Raw genomic sequence first — 8,191 nt, 5'->3', positions numbered from 1 at the left:
AAAATAAGCGTTCCAAAACGATCCAGAAAGTATGGAGGAGAAAGAATCATTGTAGTCACTACAACGAGGTTGGACACTAGAGAGCCATGTGTCAGATACCCCATGCCCAGAAAGCACATATGAAGGAACCAGTTGGTGAATATTTTCAACAAGCGAATCTACCAGAGGGAGATGAACCATTCACTTTTTTGAGTGAGAGATGGTTTTATTAGATATAGTAGCTTGTCATGACCATATTATTGTAAATCATGTGTTGTGAATAATTGTAAAATTGATGATGTGTTTTCCATTTCTTATTAAAGAAATGATGATTTTTTTTGGCCTTTTATTGATAGTTGGGGTATTGGTTTCTATTGTGATGTAAACTTGACCAAAGAGTGTATGTTATAAACTCTTGGCAAGTATGGGGTTATTTGAGTCATGTGTGGTTTTGTATGTGATTGCAAAGAATGTACTAGATTTTCATGCAATGCAAATGTTGAAAGTCTGGCTTGATGAGGACATAGGCATTGTGTAGGATATGTTCATGCTTTTGGAGGACCAAAATCTCCTCAATGGGGAGGAATGATCTAGGTGGCTCCAAAAATACAAGTGGCCTTGAAATAGCTCAAAAATCAAAGTCATCATATTGAAATGAAACTAGGACCAGAAGGTAGTGTTCATCACCTTGATTCCAATGATACAAACGACACTCAAATCTGAGTTCATATGCTCAAGTTATAGCTGGTCAAAGTTATGGTCAAACTTAGGCAAGTGGTAGTCACTAACGAGGCAACAATTTGGAAGAATATCGGCGTACAAAATCTGGCCACCGAAATGTGTGAATTTGTTGCTTCTTTAGTTTTACTGGTGACCCACAAAAATTGATGGAAAAAATTTGGCTAATATAGTCTACATAACAAATTTTTAAAATATATATAAGAAATTGGTTGGCGGGCCACCAACCCCGCCAACTGGATGTCAAAATACATATATTATATATATGGTGGCAAGTGTTCAAACCCCGCCACCACATGACATATCCAAAAGGCCCAATCACCATATGTTGCAACGATAAACCAAAATGTCAACCATTTAATATGCCACAAGTGGCAAGGAACCAGGGTCGGTGGGGTTTGAACCTTCCGAGCTAGCTAGCCGACCCACCATCCAGATGGCCCCATACAACAAAGCCTAACCAAAAATCAACGATCGCACCAAAAATAACATTGAGGAGCTATATCGGGGGGTCCCGCGGGTTGGACCCCGAGACCTCCCCCAACCAAACGTGCCCAATTACCAATGGCCCAAGTAGCCTTCGTTAGAAAATTTTCCCATCTTATTTTATTTAAGCCTCAAACTTTGTCATTTGACCAGATTGGCGGAGGCGCAGAGTGCGGAAACTTGAGCAGCTAGGAGGGCTACAACCATGAACAATGAATCTTGCTAGATGCTGAAAAGAATTCCTTGGAGGGCCAAAGGTGCCAGTATCAGAATTTGACAAATTTATAGTCATTTTTGCACATTTTCACACCAGGAATCCAACTGTGTAGTCAGTTTCTGCAGATGAGGTGTCCAATTTCACACCATCATCAGAAATGGAGGTATAAGGGTCTTTTTTGTAAAGTTGATTTTAATTCATTTCTTTACTGCCACTTAATGAAAGAAGGCCTCCCCACTTTGAGCAAGGCCTAGAGATGTAGCCAACATTGGTGAACTTTGTAATTAAGTCATATTTGTGTCTTTGATCTCATGGTTGCTTTATGATTTTCGCTTATTTTTCATGTGATAAGTTACTTGGTTAATATGCTCTTCTATATTCAATTATGTGTGCATCCTTGAAGATAAAAGATCTGGATCACTTTCCCGAATTTCCTTAGCAGATTTTAAATTTGCATTATGGAGATTTTCAAGAATAATTTTCCTTGCTTAAGTATTTAGCTTCTTATTTTCAGATGAAGTAAAATCATCATCGCATCCTTCACAAACTAAACTCCACATGTTAGATCCACAAGAAAATAACTTATATTTGATAGTTTCTTGCCAAAACTTGAAATTTGTAGTAGTAAGAGCAGGAATTTCTTGAGAGTTCATTCTGAAGAAAAAATCTCCAAGATCCACTCTCCAATTATCAAGCTACAATTGAGGGCCTCGCTCTGATACCAATCGTTGGAAACTAAATCACTACTGGGAGGGGTGAATCAGTAGTGAAGCCACTTCTAACTTTTTCATCAATTAATTAATATTTAACCATGCATGAACTAAAACACACAGCCATAGATTAGAGCATCAAAAATAAACATACAACCATAAAAATAATAAACACAATGGACACAAGTATTTCTGGTGGAAAACCCTTCCTCACGCACAAAACCACCCTGTTGTTGTTGCACTACTCAAATATTTTATTAAATTGTTGAACAAATTTTACATGGATCAGTTCACTCCCATTAACCAGAAGACTCAACTTCTTTCACAGTATGTTGAAACCTATTATATAGGAAATTGTTTCTCTCACGGATCTACAAACTACAATCCATTGAAGGCCACCAAGATCAACGATCCTTGACCAACTACCATTGGACTATCCAACTCCTATTGGATGGAGAAATATATTCCTTCTACTAAATCTGCCAAGTTATTGTATACTATGAAGCCTCCATGCCTTCACTTCCTCCATGTGAGCCTCGTTTCATATATTTTCATATTTCACTCCCAATCTGTTCAACATGAACATCACAGCAACACCATCATTCTAAATCAAAAGCTTAAATAAAAAAGCGAGAAAAAAATAGGAGAAGGCAATCTTCGATATCTCCACTTGCTTCCATTATATATCATCATCCATTACTCCAATCCACACTTCATCTTCTCACACACTACACCAATCTAATGGCTGAAACATACTTCATCTCACTGCTGCTACAACTGCAAACTGCTTCAGAAAATATGTAGTACACAACTCACACAACTTGCATACTCTTCTCCACACACACACTCACTCAACACCACTAGATAATCAACCATACTCACAATGATATTTATCCAATATGTAGATTAACTCAAGTTCTCAACACAATAATTACACCGAACTACTAGGCTTCACAACTTTGTTCATATGCTTGATTTGATCTAGATTTATCTCGTTGACTCAATCAATCACTAACTCCACTAGTATTTTTTATATTTACAACATTAATAAGCTTCTATAGGTCCCACAAACTTTTCTGATCATAAACCGAAAATTTTTGGTCAAGTATGTCACCTGAACACACAAATTAGCTGAGTAGCACGAGAAATCCAGAGAAAAACTCATGAAAATCCCTCAGTCACTCCCATAGCACTGTATCCATGTGGCTGACCCTATAACTACTCCCATAGGTTTCTCTTCCACTGACTGGAGCCTTCCAACCACTCCCACAAGCTTTCCTCTATTTGACCAAGGCTAATGCTAAGGTAAAACATCAAACCTTCGACCCTGAACCTTTGCCACCTAATGGAACATCTTCCTCAGCTCTCGAACATCCTCCAAGCCACTGTATCAAGTCTACAACTAATTAAATAGGCTAATAATAAGTCAATGACATGCAAGTCCTATTCTTCCAACCTTAGCCCCAATACCAACAACTCCATCTCCTCAAGTAGAAACCTCAACATCTCTAAACACCTCCAACACCTGTAGCAAGATATACATATCATGTAGTAGCATCTCTCAACTCCTATAGCAACACCATCTACCATCAACACATCATGTCATGGGACCATCTCAAATCATCCTCCAAAACATTTCCATTCAGGAATTGCACAGCAAAGTTGACATCAATGCCAACTAATAGGACCATCAATCCAAACACACATCAACAAGCACTCCACACATGCATATAACAAGCAGCACCATGAACTTGTTGACAGCAATACCAACACTACAATGCTAAAAACTTCAGATATGTATATAAGCTCATAATAGGGATCACAAAACCGTCTTCAAATGTGATTGCTTAATGTCTCGTTTTCTATGCCACTGTAAGGACTAGAAATTTACTCCAAACATGGTGATTGTGTATAGCTTATGATTCAATCTTGTAAGTTCAGCCTTGGATCCTTTTTTATGTACAGGCTAATGGTTCCTTTGGATGATAGAGGATTGAATTCAAGCCTTTAAAACACACCTGTGCTCAGAATTTTGAGGGAGTCTCGATTCCTATACTACAATGCATCAAACATTATTTGGTTTGGATTACCAATAAACTATATTTTTGCTTTCTATTAAGGTTTCACAAGATTTTCTAAGTTATCCACATAAGTATATTGACACTTTGAATCTCTGAGGAGAAATAGAGAATTTAGACCCCTTTAATAGTTATTTCAGGCCTTAAATATTGCTCCCATAACCTTGCTTTATTCATCTAGATATTATGCATTTACAAGGCTATTTGTTTAGAATTTTGGACTTCTGAAATATCTCTTTAAAAACCCCTTGCTCTTCCTTGAACAGTCTTGCGGCCTAGTCATCGTGGTAAGGGTTAATATAATGTGCCCAGAATGTATTATCCTCTTTCCTAGGAGCTCGGCCTTTATAGATCTAATATTTCTTTGTTGTTTTGAAACTTATGTGACCTTCTTACTGCCCTTTTTTCATCAAACCAACCTTTGATACCATGCTGAGAAATCCATTAGGGAAGCAATTTTAGGTTTTTCTTGAATTGATTTCTCTTATTATGACATTATTTTGTGATATTTACTTATTAGTTATTATTTTAAATTATTTTGTTCTTATCAACAAGACTAATGTCAATCAATGAAGATCACAAACAGAAGAGGACACAAGATGTAGGCACTCAACCAAGGAAAAACCCCAATGAAGGGGAAAACCAGCTTACAAAATAGAAGAAGAGATAGATCAACAACTTCAAACTAGTCTCTTCGAGGGGGCAACCTCCTTTACATTACACAAATGAACAATTCTTGGATGATTCAAATGAAAAAACCTCCTTTCTATATATAGGAGTCTAAGGGTTCACAATATAATCATAGCCGACATAACAATAATAATGTAAGGGCACAACAATAACAATAGTGGGCTTCTATGGCGCACAATGTAACAATATGGGGACTACATGGGCACAAAAATAAAAATAAGGGGGCTACACTGACAATAACAATGAGAGAATACACTAGTATTAGAGGGACCTAACATGACCCTCTCCTTCAAAAAAAGTGTTGTCCTCAACGCTTGAGTAGTTATGGATGCTTCTATATAAAATTCTTATCCTCCGATGTGGAATCTTTAGCGGGTAAGTTCTTCCACTTAATGAGATACTCTAAATTGATTGATTACATAGTTGTCGAGTTCTTGTTTCCGTGACTGCTTCAGGTTCCAATATGATTTTTCTTCCTCGTCAAGTTCTGGAAATATTGTTTGAACTGGGAGCTTGTCACCTATAACTTTCTTTAAGCATGAAACATGGAAAACTGGGTGCACTCAGGAAGATGCAGGAAGCTCCAATTTGTATGCCATAGTACCAATATTTTCCAATACCTTGTAAGGACCATAATACTTTGGTGATAATTTATTATCCTTCTCAGCTTGCTTGAGGGACATTTGTTTGTATGATTGTAGCTGTAAAAATACCCAATCACGTACATCAAAACTTCTTTTGCTACGATGTCAATATTCTTATTGTTTCATTTTATTATGCACCAAAGTGAGGTTTTACTTTAAGAGTTGGAGATCTTGTTGTTGATGCTCGATGTGATCTTCCACTGCATGAACCTTAGAATCATTGTCCAAGACTTTTTGGAGATCTGAAGAAATATATGATTTCAATGTTTGAACCTCTAGTGAACATAATTGTGCAATTACACCTTGTTTTTCTTTCTTTAGAAGCTTTTTCATGCCATTATATTTGATTATCTTTTTGGTTTCCCAATGATACCCCTTAATTCAACTTCCTTTCCTGCCCAAAAAAAAATCAAGAAAGGTTATTGAAAATTAAAATCTATCATACCCAAATATTGTAACCATTTGACTCCTAGTACAACATCAGCACCACCCATTGGAATGAAGAGCATTGGACTATACATATTCTCTAATAGATATCTTGAGTTTTATGGCACTTTCCAGAGCAATTTATGGTTCCTCCATTTGCAACCATCACTTGACACTCTGGTGCTGGATATAGGAAGAAATTCAATTCCTTATCTATCTTACAATGAATAAAATTATGGATACTACCCGAATCAATCAACACTATTACCTTTTTCTTCTTGATATGTCCTTTTATCTAGAGAGTTTGAGGAGTGGTAATTCTTGCCAATGTGGTCAAATTCATTTCTTCTTTCTTAGGGGTTGGTTCCTGGTGTATATCCTCTTCTTTTGGCGTTTCTTGTTCCTTTTCTTCCTCCTCTTCATAATCTATGTAAATTAATTTCTTCTTAGCACACTTATGACCTTTAGTGCATTTGATATCACAACTTTAACAAAGCCCTTTTGCTCTTTTTCATCCAATTTTTGTGGTGTCAACCTTGTAGGTTGTGGAAGGCTAAGAGAAAAAACACTTCCATCTTTATAGTTGTGAATGGTAGGCTTCCTTGTTGCCATAATTTTTCTTTCAATTTTTCTTGCCAACCTGAATGCCTTCTCCAATGAATCAGTTTCCTAAAGGCAAGCCTCATGTTGGATGTTATCTTTTAAAGTCCCTATTAATACATCAATCCTATGCTCCTCTAGAATACTATTTACCCTTATATTCAATTTTTAGAAGTTCTCAATGTGCTCCACCATTGAACCGTTTTGTTTGAGATTTATCAATTGGCTATAGAAGGTGTTGCTCTTTGTATCCTCATAATGTGCTATCATTTCCTCCGTAAAAATTGACCAAGTGACAATTTGTTTACGAGCGCAAAGCCATCGATACCATACAAATTGATTGGGTTATAAATATAAAGTTTCAATGCATACATTTTATGTGTTTTGCACATTATGGAGATCAAAATATTGCTCCATTTGTAGTATCCATGTTACAAGATCCTTGCCACCAAACTTCCTCATATCAATCTTTGCAATATGGTGGGTCTTCAATCCAATATTAGAGTCTATGAAATCATGATTAACATTTCTTTCGTTATCATCATGATTTTCCTCTGCTACCTGTTAGAGTCGGTCTAGTAGCCCTCCACCAGAGATCAAAGCTCTTTGCATTTCATGATTAGGTGTCTCATCAGTGTGATCATGTTGCATTCCGTTAGGCATGCCATAATCCTGGTGGAGGGAGTTTGTGTCGTTATTCCCCTCTTGTTTGGCACTGCTGGTTCAGGTTTGTTCAAGTAAATAAAATCCTCAAAGGGTCATTCATCTTGCTTTAAGTTTTAAGGTCTTAGGTCTAGAGTTGAGTCCATTTTTGTCTTGAGAGGTCATAAAGGACCAGCAGGCCAGAGGCATGTCCTTCATTAAACATTATTTCAAAAATTCTTATCATTGTACAGCTAAATTTTCACCTTGTTCTCAAAAACTCTGTTTTTGAAAACAAGGTCATTATCTCATTTTTGTAAAAATTCTCAAAATTTCAAATTCTTCAAATGTCGAAGTGCAGCCTTGGTCTCCTTTTCCAAAGCATCCTAGAGGCTATCCCTGCAAAAATTTTCAGAAGAAATCATCATTTCAACCAATTTTTCAAAGAAAAGAAATCAAAGGTCAGAGCCAATTAATTCAAAAAGTGTCAACACTCAAAACATTACAAAGTGGGTTTTGGGCAAGTAAAAATCAAAAGGAAAACTATAAAAGCACATCACTCCTCATTTACAACTCATTTGCCATTTACAAGCTAATTGAATCCTTGCAAAGTCGATTTGAGGAGTTCTTGAGCAAATCGAGCAGTTTCAAGGGCGCGCTACGCGTCAGGCAGACTTTTCCAGTGTTATTTTACAAGTGTGCTATGCGTCAGAGGCGCGCTACGCGTTGGGCAGGGCGCACTATGCGTTGGGGTTTCAGCTCAAAAAATTGCCAGCAAGTCATCAAATTGATTTTTCTCTCAGGCAAAGTGCACGTAGGCTTCTCCTCTATGCCTAGATTTGGTTTTACAAATTGAAAAGAGAATTAATATGTTCAAATGCTATGTGAATGATAAACCAAAACCCTCCCTTGTTATGGAAAATTTAAAGTTTCAATGGCACTAGGGTTTCAAATTTCTCTTGTTGTCCAAGGTTGCCCATT

This window comes from Pinus tabuliformis, chromosome 6 (genome assembly GCF_031772625.1).
Source record: "Pinus tabuliformis cultivar Carrire ecotype Pingquan chromosome 6, CPIR1, whole genome shotgun sequence".
Lineage (NCBI taxonomy): Eukaryota > Viridiplantae > Streptophyta > Pinopsida > Pinales > Pinaceae > Pinus > Pinus tabuliformis.
Note: the sequence above shows the minus strand (reverse complement) of the source record.